This window comes from Scyliorhinus torazame, chromosome 2 (assembly GCF_047496885.1).
Source record: "Scyliorhinus torazame isolate Kashiwa2021f chromosome 2, sScyTor2.1, whole genome shotgun sequence".
Taxonomy (NCBI): domain Eukaryota; kingdom Metazoa; phylum Chordata; class Chondrichthyes; order Carcharhiniformes; family Scyliorhinidae; genus Scyliorhinus; species Scyliorhinus torazame.
In genome coordinates, this window is record NC_092708.1 from 321677809 (window position 1) to 321690901 (window position 13093).

The 13093-nt window shown below is 47.6% G+C and overlaps 1 protein-coding gene across 1 annotated transcript in view; it reads left to right on the forward strand.

Annotated features, from left to right (window-relative positions):
- The window catches only part of wdhd1 (WD repeat and HMG-box DNA binding protein 1), a 110062-nt gene that overhangs the window by 24298 nt on the left and 72671 nt on the right, over positions 1 to 13093 (forward strand).

The window sequence follows — 13093 nt, forward strand, 5'->3', positions numbered from 1 at the left end:
ATTCAGAAGTGTTGTGTTCCTCTACAGAAGCCCTGTCTATATCAGTTAACTGGTCCTCATAGTTATGTAACGCGTGTGTACCAGATGACCCTGGGTCCTCGTCATGTCCTTCTGCTCTGTCTAAATTTAATATTTTTTAAATTCTGTACCCATTATCCTTGATGAACCTAACCCTAACAGTTTGATTGCCATGTTGCAAAATAATTGTTTTGCCATCTGTGCCTATGATCTTCCCTGGGCCTTTCCATTCATTAAAATTGTCTCTCTTATAGTATACTATGTCTCCTTCCTGAAAAACGGTATTTGATGGCCATACATTATGCCTTAAAGCTCTGCGAATTCTTTCAGAGACTTCTGCTTCTGAAAAGACATTTCTACTGCTATGTAATGCATTTAAATGCTCAGCAAAGGCAGAGCTAATTGTAGTCCCTTCCCAAGCTGGAGGCTGGGCATCCAAAATGGATGGAATTTTAAGATTTCTACCAAACACTAATTGATCGGGACTATAGCCCCCAACCATCTGCAATGAATTATTTGCATGTACCGCCCATGCTAAAGCTGAATTTAGCCTGCAATTCGGTCTATCTGCCAAAATTTTCCGGAGCATGTCATCGATTACAGCATGATTTCTTTCATAGACACCATTATTAAATGGGCTTTCCGCAGCCGTATTCATAACTGGTATTCACGTTTTCACACACATCCCTAAACCCATTAGCAAATTCTCCATTGTCCGTAAGAAACTTTGCAGGTGGGCCCATTCCTGTCCCTATCCATTTTTCCACGATTTGATCCAGAATTACCATCTTCTTTACTTCGTACAATCGTTGATGGACTAAATTTGGTTGCTAAATCTACAAAATGCAAAATAAATATATTATTGGCTTTATGCCAGATCTTAAGGTCCATGGCCACAATGTCGTTAAAATCCCTGGCCAAAGGTAGGGTTACTATCGGTCGTGCTGGTGTCCTACAAACATCACAGCGATCATTAACCTGTTCTATCAGTTTAGTATAGTCTTCATCACGTACCCCTGCATCCTTTAATAAAATTTTCAGCCTCCGAGGAGACGGATGCACACATTGCCTATGCAGTTTTAATACAACAAGCTTTTTAATCAGCTAAAGTCCCATTTTCAATTGCCATTAACACATCCTTAACCACTCTACTTGAAATATTATTTGTCGGTAATGGAATACAATAGTGTCCTGACTGTGTAAATTGTAAGTCCACCATCTTTCCAAAAACTGTTGCCGTATCCTGTTCCATATCCAGTTTCAGGTGTGCGTTCTTCATTGATGGTCTGCTCAGAAGCAAAGGTATCTCACTTGATACAACATCCGTGCTAATGAAATGATTCACTCCGGCAATTACTAGGGGCATAGGTTTAAGGTGCGAGGGGCAAGGTTTGGAGGAGATGTACGAGGCAAGTTTTTATTTTTATTTTTTATATATACACTGAGGGTAGTGGGTGCCTGGAACTCATTGCCGGAGGTGGTGGAGGAAGCGGGGACGAGTGACATTTAAGGGGCACCTTGACAATTACATGAATAGGATGGGAATAGAGGGATACGGATCGAGGAAGTGTAGAAGATTTTAGTTTAGACGGGCAGCATGGTCGGCACGGGCTTGGAGGGCCGAAGGGCCTGTTCCTGTGAAGAGCCTGTGTTTCTTTGTTCTTTGTTCAATATTGCAAGGGATCACCACTCTTTTCAGCGACTTCAGAGTATTATCATCCCCAAACCTGAAAATTGTGGAACTTTCAAATTCCTTAACCTTGTTACGATTTTCAGCATTCAAAGAGTCCAGGTAACATTTTAACCAGTCAATTCCACACACAGTAGATGTGCAGCCACTGTCCAATACAGCACAATTGAAGGATTCTGCAATCAACACCCTCATTACCAGTGTAAAACTGCTTGTTAATAGGACAATGCCTTCTTTATGGTCACTATCTTTTTCCTCTTCGGACTCTTCTGTGTCATGTGTTGGTTCAAACACTCTATTATAACATGTTGGACCGTTGAAAGCATAATGGTATTGAGAGTCACATCGATTTATCATGCCCCGTGTATTTCTGGGATTCATCTTCCTATTGTAGGTTCTAACTGGGTCTTCATAATTTCCAGGTCTCGATCTCCTTCTATAGTCCTGGGACCTGTTCGTAGCCGTACGATTTCACCATCCTGTTAGTAGTGTATCTTCCATATTATACTTTATTGCAGACTGACCTATTTAGGTCATCAGAGCCATCGGAATCTAATGTTTCCCCAGAAACTTTTTTTTAAAGTTTCCGTCCTCTGATCGAATACGGTATCCATATCCGCAAACTGAACTCCTTTCAAAACCAGGAGCCTATCCATGTTGCCCACTCTAGCACAGTCAAGTAATTTAAAGGCCAACACAGACTGTGGAAATTCCAGGTTGTGTTTCTGCAGCCTTTTATATAGTCTGCCAAATTCCATTATATAGTCTTCAATGGAGAAATCCTCTATTTTCCGAAACTTATCAAAATCTGACAATGCATCATACGCACTTAACAAGTCATCCTTCTTATAAATCTTATCCATATAATGTAAGAGAGTCTTCAGACCTTCTTCTGAGTCTAACTCTTCCAATTCCAGCTCAGAAAACTGTCATAAGGTAGAGAAAGAGCCAATGCCATACCTTGTTTTCTCTTTCCCAAGGCAGTTGCCTTAGTCCACATAACTACTGCACTTCCCCATTGATCGTACAATCCCCTTTTAATAAGGGGGGATAGTCCTATCCGGCCATCTTTATCCTAGTTTCAGCCATATATCTTTGGTTTTTTTCTTCTCACTCACTCCTTGGTTTGGTTGGGAAAAGTTGTATCTTTCAACCCTTCACATTTGCACAGCAACCATCCTCTCCTACCATTTGTTAGACGTGTAGTTGCTGCTGTATAAAGAGTCAAAAGTTCTGCTCCTTTTCACCAACACCTTTATTTCACTTCAACAGACTTTGCACAAAACTCCAACATCACATCACCTGACACATAGGCCACCTGAAGCCCCTTTACATATCAGTGTCAATTATTGGATACTTAACATAAATGAGACAACTAATTGCAATGTCTCTTAACCCATTACTTAACAGGCTGTATACTCAAAAACCTTCTGTACCTAAACTGGCCACTGTGATGACTTCCTGGGTGTCTATACCTCAGTTACAAGGACACCGACATGTGATATATGAAGAGACCTGATGTTGACACTGACAATTGAGAGAACGGTTGCTGACCTCTGAAGGTGACTGTTTGGAACAGCGCTGGAAGAGACGAGCAGGAACAAAAGCTCAGCTGGCCGAGAAGAGGGCCCAGTGAAGGCTAGTGAATCAGCCCACTGCCTTCCTGTGCAGAAAAAGTGGCAGAGACTGCCATGCTGGAGTGGGCCTCCTCAGTCATACTTGGCAATACTGTTTATTGAACATTTTTCATATTAATCAAAAAAATCAACAGATATACAGAAGAAAAAAACAATAACACAACACCTAATTAACTTTAACACAAAAACTTTAATGTTGTCATAGAATTTACAGTGCAGAAGGAAGCCATTCGGCCCATTGAGACTGCATCAACCCTTGGAAAAATCATCCAACGCCCAATCCTTGTAACCCAGTAACCTCGCCTCACCTTTTTGGACACTAAGGGCAATTTAGCCTGGCCAATCCACCTAACCTGCACACGTGGGAGGAAACCGAAGCACCCGGAGGAAATCCACCCAGACACGGGAAGAATGTGCAAACTCCACACAAGACAGTGACCCAAGCCGGGAATCTAACCTGGGACCCTGGAGCTGTGAGGCAACTGTGCTAATCACCATGCTACCGTGCTGCCCAGTCACGTGACTGACTCCTTTAAAAAAGGAAATGAGTGGTTGCCATCTGAGGTGGGACCTCTCCACCGACCCCCCCCCCCCCACCCCCCCCCCCCCCCCCCCCCCCCGCATGTCATCCACGTAAAGGGACACCCGATGCTCCGCCCCTCCCCGATTTGTCCACCTCCACATAACAGAGACCTCAGTGCTATAGCAAGCGGCTCGATTGCCAATGCAAACGAGCGGGGACAATGGACAGTCGTGCTTCATGCCCCTGTTCAGTGGAAAATAACCAGAGTTCGTTTCATGCGTACAAACACTTGAGCCTTCTATAATAGACAAATCCAAGCCCCATCGGCAATTTTAACGGCAATTTAATACTGTGCGGTAATCCAGAAGGGAATCCCCCCCCCTGGACACGGATGGAAAAAAGAGAGGAAAGTAGTCGGATTGCAGTGGATCCTCTAGAGCAGCGGCCAGGAAGGCAGGCACAAAGCAAGATGGCGTCGGAAGGAGGCAGTTTAATATGGGGCCCTGATCAACAAGAGTTCCTGCGGCGTTGCGTAGATGAACTCAAAAAGGAGATGAAGAAGGAGCTGTTGGCCCCGATATTACAGGCGATTGAGGGGCTAAAGGAGGAGCAAAAGACCCAGGAACAGGAACTTCGGGTCGTGAAGGCAAAGGCTGCTGAGAATGAGGACGACATACAGGGCCTGGTGGTGAAAACGGAGATCCACGAGGCACAACACAAAAGATGTGTGGAAAGGCCGGAGGTGCTGGAGAATAATGCGAGGAGGAAGAACCTAAGGATTCTTGGTCTTCCAGAAGGGGCGGACGTTGGGGCATATGGGAGCACGATGCTGCACTCGTTAATGGGATCGGAGGCCCCGACGGGTCCGCTGGAGGTGGAGGGAGCCTATCGGGTTATGGCGCGAAGACCGAGGGCTGGAGAAATTCCTCGAGCCATAGTGGTGAGATTTCTCCGATATAAGGACAGAGAGATGGTCCTCAGATGGGCAAAGAAAACTCGGAGCAGTAGGTGGGAGAACGCGGTGATCCGCGTATATCAAGATTGGAGTGCGGAAGTGGCGAGAAGGAGGGCAAGCTTTAATCGGGCCAAGACGGTGTTGCATAAAAGGAAGGTCAAATTCGGAATGCTGCAACCGGCAAGACTGTGGGTCACACATCTAGGGAAACACCACTACTTCGAAATGGCAGAGAAGGCGTGGACATTTATTGTCGAGGAGAAGCTGGAGTGAGTGGGCCAGAAAAAAAATGTTTGGGACAAAAGTGGGGGGGGGTGAATTTGTGTGATGAGGGGGGGAAAAGGGGGAAGAGAGGACTTCCCAAATTGTTAAACCTGCGACCCTGTAACTTCTCTCTCTTCCCCATGTCGTGGGGGAGGGGGTGAGGGAGGATGAGGAGCTGAGGGTGCTGGCCATTGGGGGCGGGGCCAAAAGGGAAGCGCGGGCTTTGTTCCCGCGCTATGGTAATCATGGCGGGTACAGGGAAGGAGGGGGCCTCGCACAGTGTGAGCCAAGGTCACGGGGGGAAGCCGAGGTCGGCCAGAGTTTGCTGACTTCTGGGAGCAACATGGGGGGTGCAATTATGCTAGCTTGGGATCTAGCGGGGGGGGGGGGGTTAACTGGGTTGCTGCTGCTGGGGAGAAGGGGGAGCTGGTATGGGGGGGGGGGGGGTCGGGGCGGGGGGGGGGCGCCGCCTGGGGGGATACAGCTACGTGGGAACCGGGTGAGGAGCTGGATTGAAAAAGAAATGGCTAGTCGTCAAGGGGGGTGGATAAAGAGCCCCCCAACCCGGTTGATCACGTGGAATGTGAGAGGGCTGTACGGGCCGATTAAGAGGGCACGGGTACTCGCACACCTAAAGAAACTTAAGGCAGATGTGGTTATGCTTCAGGAGACGCATCTGAAGCTGATAGACCAGGTTAGACTTTGCAAAGGATGGGTGGGGCAGGTGTTTCATTCGGGGCTAGATGCAAAAAACAGGGGGGTGGCCATACTAGTGGGGAAGCGGGTAATGTTTGAGGCAAAGACTATAGTGCCGGATAGTGGGGGCAGATACGTGATGGTGAGTGGCAAACTGCAAGGGGAGGCGGTGGTATTAGTGAACGTGTATGCCCCGAACTGGGATGATGCCAATTTTATGAGGCGTATGTTAGGACGAATCCCGGACCTAGAAGTGGGGAAGTTGGTAATGGGTGGAGACTTTAATACGGTGCTGGACCCGGGGCTGGACAGATCGAGGTCCAGGACCGGAAGGAGGCCGGCTGCAGCTAGGGTGCTTAAGGATTTTATGGAGCAGATGGGAGGAGTAGATCCCTGGAGATTTAGTAGACCTAGGAGTAAGGAGTTTTCGTTTTTCTCCTATGTACACACAGTATTTTCACGAATAGATTTTTTTGTTTTGGGAAGGGCACTGATCCCAAAGGTGACGGGGACGGAGTACACGGCTATAGCCATCTCGGATCATGCTCCACACTGGGTGGACCTGGAGATAGGGGAAGAAAAACACCAGCTTCCACCCTGGAGAATGGACATGGGATTATTGGCAGATGAGGGGGTGTGTTTAAGGGTGAGGGGGTGTATTGAAAGGTACTTGGAACTGAATGATAATGGGGAGGTACAGGTGGGAGTGGTCTGGGAGGCACTGAAGGCAGTGGTTAGAGGGGAGCTAATATCTATTAGGGCACACAAAGGAAAGCAGGAGGGTAGGGAAAGGGAGCGGTTGTTGAAAGAACTTTTGAGGGTGGACAGACAATACGCGGAGGCACCGGAGGAGGGACTGTACAGGGAAAGGCAAAGGCTACATGTAGAATTTGACTTGTTGACTACGGGTAATGCAGAGGCACAATGGAGGAAGGCACAGGGTGTACAGTACGAATATGGGGAGAAGGCGAGTAGGTTGTTGGCCCACCAACTGAGGAAAAGGGGAGCAGCAAGGGAGATAGGGGGGGTGAGAGATGAGGAGGGAGAGATGGAAAGGGGAGCGGAGAGAGTGAATGGAGTGTTCAAGGCATTTTATGAAAGGTTTCTGAAGCGCAGCCCCCGGATGGGAAGGAGAGAATGATGTGCTTTCTGGATCAGCTGGAATTTCCTAAGGTGGAGGAGCAGGAGAGAGTGGGGCTGGGAGCACAGATTGAGACGGAGGAAGTAGTGAAAGGGATTGGGAGCATGCAGGCGGGGAAGGCCCCGGGACCAGACGGATTCCCAGTTGAATTCTATAAGAAATAGTTGGACTTGCTGGCCCCGCTACTGATGAGAACCTTTAATGAGGCGAGGGAAAGTTGGCAGCTGCCCCCGACTATGTCAGAGGCAACGATATCGCTCCTCCTAAAGAAATAAAAAGACCCGCTGCAATGCGGGTCATACAGGCCCATTTCCCTCCTGAATGTGGATGCTAAGATTCTGGCCAAGGTAATGGCAATGAGGATAGAGGAATGTGTTCCGGGAGTGGTCCATGATGACCAAACTGGGTTTGTGAAGGGGAGACAGCTAAATACAAATATACGGAGGCTACTAGGGGTAATGATGATGCCCCCACCAGAGGGGGAAGCGGAGATAGTGGTGGCGATGGATGCCGAGAAAGCATTTGATAGAGTGGAGTGGGATTATTTGTGGGAGGTGTTGAGGAGATTTGGCTTTGGGGACGGGTATATCAAGTGGGTACAGTTGCTGTATAGGGCCCCGATGGCAAGCGTGGTCACGAATGGACGGGGGTCTGACTATTTTCGGCTCCATAGAGGGACGAGGCAGGGATGTCCTCTGTCCCCGTTATTGTTTGCATTGGCGATTGAACCCCTGGCCATAGCACTGTGGGGTTCCAGGAAATGGAGGGGAGTACTTAGGGGGGGAGAAGAACACCGGGTATCTCTGTATGCGGATGATTTGTTGCTATATGTGGCGGACCCGGCGGAGGGGATGCCAGAGATAATGCGGATACTTGGGGAGTTTGGGGATTTTTCAGGGTATAAACTGAACATGGGGAAAAGTGAGTTATTTGTGGTGCATCCGGGGGAGCAGAGCAGAGAGATAGAGGATTTACCGTTGAGGAAGGTAACTAGGGACTTCCGGTACCTGGGGATCCAGATAGCCAAGAATTGGGGTACATTACACAGGCTTAATTTAACACGGTTGGTGGAACAGATGGAGGAGGATTTCAAGAGATGGGACATGGTATCCCTGTCATTGGCAGGTAGGGTGCAGGCGGTTAAAATGGTGGTCCTCCCGAGATTCCTTTTTGTGTTCCAGTGCCTCCCGGTGGTGATCACGAAGGCTTTTTTAAAAAAAAGAATTGAGAAGAGCATTATGAGTTTTGTGTGGGCTGGGAAGACCCCGAGAGTGAGGTGGGGATTCTTGCAGCGTAGTAGGGACAGGGGGGGGCTGGCACTACCAAGCCTCAGTAAGTACTACTGGGCCGCCAATGTTTCAATGGTGTGTAAGTGGATGGGAGAAGGGGAGGGAGCGGCGTGGAAGAGATTGGAGAGGGCGTCCTGCAGGGGGACTAGCCTGCAAGCAATGGTGACAGCGCCGTTGCTGTTCTCACCAAAGAAATACACCACAAGCCCGGTGGTGGTGGCTACATTGAAAATTTGGGGGCAGTGGAGACGGCATAGGGGAGGGATGGGAGCTTCGGTGCGGTCCCCGATAAGGAATAATCATAGGTTCGTTCCGGGGAGAATGGATGGGGGATTTGGAGCATGGCAAAGAGCTGGGGTAGTACAACTAAGAGATCTATTTGTAGATGGGACGTTTGCGAGTCTGGGAGCGCTGACAGAGAAATATGGGTTGCCCCAAGGGAATGCATTTCGGTATATGCAATTGAGGGCTTTTGCGAGGCAACAGGTGAGGGAATTCCCGCAGCTCCCGACGCAGGAAGTGCAGGATAGAGTGATCTCAGAGACATGGGTGGGGGACGGTAAGGTGGCGGACATATACAGGGAGATGAGGGACGAGGGGGAGATCATGGTAGATGAGCTGAAAGGGAAATGGGAAGAAGAACTGGGGGAGGAGATTAAGGAGGGGCTGTGGGCTGATGCCCTACGTAGGGTAAACTCATCGTCCTCGTGTGCCAGGCTAAGCCTGATACAATTTAAGGTGCTACACAGGGCGCATATGACTGGAGCACGGCTTAGTAAATTTTGGGGGGTAGAGGATAGGTGTGCGAGATGCTCGAGAGGCCCAGCGAATCACACCCACATATTCTGGTCATGCCCAGCACTACAGGGGTTCTGGGTGGGGGTGGCAAAGGTGCTTTCGAAGGTGGTGGGGGTCCGGGTCGAACCAAGCTGGGGGTTGGCTATATTTGGGGTTGCAGAAGAGCCGGGAGTGCAGGAGGCGAGAGAGGCTGACGTGTTGGCCTTTGCGTCCCTTGTAGCCCGGCGCAGGATATTGTTAATGTGGAAGGAAGCCAAACCCCTGGGTGTGGAGACCTGGATAAACGATATGGCAGGGTTTATAAAGTTAGAACGGATTAAGTTGGTGTTAAGGGGTTCGGCTCGGGTTCACCAGGCGGTGGCAACCGTTCGTCGACTTCCTCACAGAAGGATCGAGGGAATGGAAAAGAAGTAGACAACAGCATCAACTCGGGGGGGCTGGGGGGGAAGGGCGGGGGGGGAGGAATCGGACGGACTCTCAGGGATGTTATTGTGTATGTATAGGTATTTGGTATATGTAACTGTATATTGGATTGTTGGATTGTATTTTTGGAGAGTATTTATTTTGGAAAAGGCAGTTGCCATTTAGTTTTGTTGTTTTTTGTTTATATATTACTTATTTATTTGTTTAAAACTGGCCACGGTTATTTATATTGCTTTATTGTTGTGTAAAAGAAACACTACGTATTGTTATGTTTGGCCAAAAAACTTGAACAAAATATATATATTTTTTAAAAAGTACTTCCACCCCACTCTTATCAAATGCATTTTCGGCGTCCTGAGAAACGATCACCTCCGGCTTGGGCACCGAGGAGGGAACAAGATAAACATTTAACAGGTGACGTATGTTGGCCGACAACTGTCGACCCTTCACGAAGCCCATCTGATCCTCCGAGATTATATTTGGGAGGCAAGGCTGCAGTCAAAGCAGCTTGGGAAATAGCTTGACGTCCACGTTCAAAAGTGAGATGGGTCGGTACGACCCACACTCTGTCGGCCTTTATCCTTCTTAAGAATCAAAGAGATAGGGGCCTGCGTGAGGGGAGAGGGCAACAATCCTCGGGATAAGGAATCATTAAACGTGTCCAGAATTAAAGGCGCAAGTTGCTCTGAGAACCTGCTGTACAATTCAATAAGTAAGCCATCCAGGTTAGGGGCTTTGTCAGATTGCATCAAACCAATACATTTTAAAATTTCATCAGGATGCAATGGGGACTCCAACTCACTGCTCCTCTCCACAACAGTTGGGATGGGTAGGCTGTCCAAAAAGTCAGACATGACCGACCCATCTGCAGGAGGCTCTGATCTGTAAAGATTGCAGTAAAAAGATTCCAAAACTGCATTAACCTGAGGAGGGGTGGAAATGAGGTTACCGGTCGAATTATGTATGTGATATACTGGGAGGCCGCGTGTGAGCTGGTGAGCCAAAAGACGTCTGGCCTTCTCCCCATGTTCGTAAAATGTGCCTTTGAACGTCGCAACTGGCTTATCGCCTTGCCGGTCGACAATAGTTCAAACCATTTCCAGATTTTTCCTACTTGCCAACAACTCTGGGGTAGGGTCAAGTGAGCACTGGTGGTCCACCTCAAAAATGGAATCCACCAGCCTCTGCTGTTCCACCCTCCTGTCCTCACCAAATGGCACTTCATAGGAAATAATTTCCCCACTAAGGACTACCTTAAGGGCTTCCCACAACATGGAAGGCAAGATTGGCTTGGTCCTGTTAAATTTTATGTAGTCCTCTATGACTATGGACGTGCTCACAAAATTTCTTGTGTGCTAATGGTGTTGTATCCAACCTGCATGGTGGGTGGGGCCTGATCCCTGTGCCAAATCAATGAATTGCAGGGCATAGTCCAAAATAACAATCGCGGAATAGTCAGCCGCCACCACTGCAACGAGGAGAGACCTATCTACAATAAAAAAGATCAATCTGCGAATATACCTGATGAATATGTGAAAAAAATGAAAAATCTTTCTCGCTTGGTTGCAAGGAACCCAAGATTTAGGCTTGGAACGATCTATTCTAGGATCCAAGACACAGTTCAGAGCCCATCCAAAATAAGCTGATGCAAGTCCAAATCGGGGGGGGGGGGGGGGGGGGGAGGGGTTCATATCGTCTTAGTTTGGGGCGTAAATGTTAACCATATCAACCTGGATGCTCACCAGAGAGCCACAATCAATAACGTATCTCCATTGGGATCAGCCAAGATCTTCGAGGCCGAGAACTAAATCCTTTTATTAATTAGAATTGCCACACACCTGGGCCTACCATTGAAACCCAAAAGGAGGATCTGCCCTATCCACTTTTATACAGGCGACCTTGACTCCATTGAACGCTGCCCTCTTCTTCGCCAGCTCCGCACACATGTCTTGATAGAACCTAATGGAGTGGCCTTCCCACTTATAGTCACGGTGTCCCTTCGCCCATCTAAAAAAAACTCTCTTCCCTGAAGAGGGAAACCTCAGCACGGTGGATTTTCAAGACAAGGGCTCAATCCAGCTCCGATTGGGATGTGAATTGCCCTCGCCCATCATCTTCCCGAACATGCCTGAGAAATATTCCGTAGTTGTTGGACCTTCCATCGCCTCCATCAACACCACAATTCGAATATTCTGCCTCCTGGACCTTTTTTCTCGGTCATTCACCTTGGCCCTCAACAATTTATTTGCTTCGACCAACAAAGACGGCTCCGATTCCAGCGAGGTAATCTGGTCGCTGTGGCCCGACAGGGCCACCTCCATTTGTTTGATTGCGGTCCCTGGGTTTGCACAGCCTGCTCAAATGGGGGCTAAGGCCCCATTGATTCCCTGAGGTCCTCCAACACGACGGTGTGCTTTTTGAATTCCTTCGCTAAGGTACTAGAAAGCACCTTGGCCGTTACTGGAGTGGGCTATTATGATCCCAGACCAGACCCCAACAGGAGCTAGGATACTGGACCAAAACCTCAAATGTTTTCGTTTATTTTGTAAGACAGTGAGAAAAGGATACTTTGCTCCAGGAGTGATTGCACTAAGAAATAGAGATTTGGTCATTTAAAACACAACTTTATTATTAACACAATATTAAACTCATTAACATCACGCCTGAAAATTGCTGACAATTACCCCATAAACAGTGCTACTCAATACAGTAAACATAATACCCTCAATTACTATCTCTATTCCCAATTAAATAGGAAAGGAAAACCATATAACTCTCAATCTATCCTACTTACCAATGGCACAGAGTAATACTTGCTTTCCAGAACAGATTTAGCTCCAATTAGAACCCTCGTAGACTCTGGCGCGATGTTTTCCAGAAGCTTTTTTAACTGGTTAGTTTCAACTTTCCCCATTGTCCTCAGACAAGTCTGCACTACCTTAAATATTTATTTTTTTAACTAATGTACAGTGAGATATCTTACTTGCGGTCTAAGGAGTAGTCAGTTCAGAACACTCCAAAGCTTTCTCAAAATGTCTGAATACCTTCGCTCCACCCAGTAATTACATCATCTCCCCAAACTGAAAATAAATCAACTCTTCAGGCTGAAAACACACCAGCTCCCCAGGGACTCCCCCCAGTCAATCATTAGCCCAGGCTTTTTACTTTGTCAATTTCACCTCTGGCTCCTAAAAGCTTTCTGAACTTGCAAAAAAATATTTTTTTAAAAACATGGCTAATGCAGTCAAACACATTGTCTAACCCAGACCTTTAACCCTTAAATTGCCAAATGTTAATTCAATATTACTAAAATCCTGCATTCATCATACGGCGGACTTCGCATTTTGCCTGCCGGTGAGCTCCGACTCCGTCGACGAGTTTCTCAACCTTCTTTTCCTTGACCTTTTTGGGCATTTCAGTTGTACAAGATCTATATTACAGTAATTCTGTGGGTTTTGAGAGTAAATACTCTGTGGTAAGCAAAGGGAGCCACCTTGTGTGTATCCTCCCCCTACATTATGCCAACCGGAAGTCCCCACACTGGGCAATACTTAACGCAGTTGACCACCCAGCCGCAAACTATCGTCTTGTAAGCTGGGCAGCTACCTTTTTTGTGCTGTTACATTTTTAAAGAAATTTAATAATTTTGTCAAACACTA